At 40.1% G+C, this 2,088-nt stretch overlaps 1 long non-coding RNA gene across 1 annotated transcript; it reads right to left on the bottom strand.

The window, feature by feature from the left end:
• Positions 1 to 218: 218 nt before the first annotated feature.
• LOC109429685 (uncharacterized) lies at positions 219 to 1,004 on the bottom strand. Its single transcript, XR_009999396.1, has 2 exons — positions 745 to 1,004; positions 219 to 683 (listed from the first exon to the last, which is right to left on the bottom strand). It is a non-coding gene; the product is annotated as an uncharacterized LOC109429685 (long non-coding RNA).
• Between the last annotated feature and the right edge of the window lie 1,084 nt (positions 1,005 to 2,088).

The following is a 2,088-nucleotide window of genomic DNA, read 5'->3' as shown; positions in this document are numbered from 1 at the left end:
CGAACCCCGAATCCCTCCGAAAGCAGACACGATCGTTTAAGATCCGGAAAAAGGCCAACCTAAATCTTCGAGCGGAACCTACGGCCAAAGAACTGTGCAGCGAAAACCTACTTCGATTATTGGAACCCAACCCTTCTACGAAAATTCTCCGTTCCGGACGCACACCTGGAACCCCCCAAAAGGTATTTTCATTCAATAAAAAGAAAAACAAATGCCACTAAGATTTCAAAACTTTATTCAGTTGCTTCTTTCCACTTCACTTCAATTTTCTTCGGCAGTTTGCCATAAATCCGGATAGCCGCGGGAGTATTGTTTTTCCCCAGATGCCGGCGGCAAACATCGCTGGAGTGGAGTGATCTGGAAAGAGAGAGAATGAACCGTTTTTAACAATTAAATAACACCGAAGGACTATGGTTTGTTAGTCGATTGTGTTAGTTGTTATGAGAATCGTTAGCGGTTAGTCCTTAATTAGTCGGACCGACGGATGAAAGACTCCGAGCGGTCGTGAAGAAAGGCTAGCATGCAAGTAAAAATAGATCCGACTTACCATGATTTATCATCGGGGATCCATACCGGGGTTGGCAGGACCGGCGGAAAATGCGAGGTATTGCGCCTTTCACCTCGTTTTCCCCACCTGCAGAACTGCCGGGAGGGGATCGCCCACTTTGCTTTGATTGGCCAATCTAAAATAAACACCAATCACCTTAGAGAGGTTGATTATTTTAATGTGTACACTGAACTTACCTGATCTCATCTTGCTCCGCCAAGATGGTCATCCAGGTCCCGGGACCATTATGGGTTTGCTATGGGCCAATCTTTCATCGCAAAGATTGTGGCCACATAGCCCAGCAACCCAAGAATGAATGATTTCATTCACCTGAAAAAGACAAATACATACGAAGATAAGTCTTCGGTATGTTTCATACATATACGTACGTATTACTTACCACGAATACATCAGAAAATGCCACTTTATTCACTTTTCACTTCGAAGTTGATTTAAAACCGAACAGCATAACGTAAACATAAACATAAAATTTATGTTCATTTAATGAACAATTGAGATGCTGTGTCAGTTCATTTTGACAGATTCATGACGTTTCGCAAACTGTCACTGTCACTATTGTGTCAACAGTTTGCCCGCCGGCGAATCAATCCCGCCAGGGGATTCGGCCGTGCAGATCGAATGTGATCTATGTGTTGTAAATAGTTTTTAATAGGGTTGTAAAATTGTTTTTCGATGCGCGTCAATGTAAATTGTTAATAAATGTTGTCTACCCATAATACGGGATATTTTAGAAGATTTTTAAATTGTTATGTACATATTACGCATGTTTTAATTTATTTCATTTTATGATTTTAATTTGTTTATTTGTGCACGTACGAAGAGAATATTTTAGCATGTTTTATTATTTGTATTTTTAATTTATTGTGTAAAGTTTAATTATGATATCGCGCGATAGTAGTTAGTAGTTTTTTTTTAATTTGTTGTTGCCTTGTTTTTGTAAATATTTTGAAATGTTTGTAGTACATCCACGAACCGATGGCGGCCGAAGATGACCTGAGAGAGCAGATTAAAAAAAAATGCAAAATTTCTTCGTGCTTTCGCATTTTTTCATCGGGGTGGTGGATAGTGTAACCGTTTGGTTACAGAATTGTGGATTTTTGTTTTGTATTTGTTGTATGTGTCGGACCCTTCACGTTTCTTGTGTAAAAACAGTAGGAAAATACCACAGAAGTGAAAGGGTCATGTACCGCTGTAAATGTGCTGTCGTTACCAATCGAGAAATATGGCTGGCTGAAAAATAATATTAAAAAGTGGAATGGGAGATGATGAAAATTGAGCTGCCATTGCCCAAATTAGGCAGCTTTTGTAATCAGGCGTCCGTGTGCTAAGACGTGTTTGAAATAGTGCAGTGGTTCTAAGATTTGAATCTCGGAAACCGACCCCCCCCCCATGGCCCTTAGCAGGAGCTAAGTGGGTGATTGGGAAGAATACCGCTCAGGTAAATAAGATACCCTGCACATTGCATAGCAATTGTTTTTAAAATGAACTGTCCTTTAGGACCTCTTTTGTTGGACCTTTTA

Source organism: Aedes albopictus, chromosome 3, assembly GCF_035046485.1.
Source record: "Aedes albopictus strain Foshan chromosome 3, AalbF5, whole genome shotgun sequence".
NCBI classification, from domain to species: Eukaryota; Metazoa; Arthropoda; class Insecta; order Diptera; family Culicidae; genus Aedes; species Aedes albopictus.
This window is presented reverse-complemented; position numbering and strand designations above follow the sequence as displayed.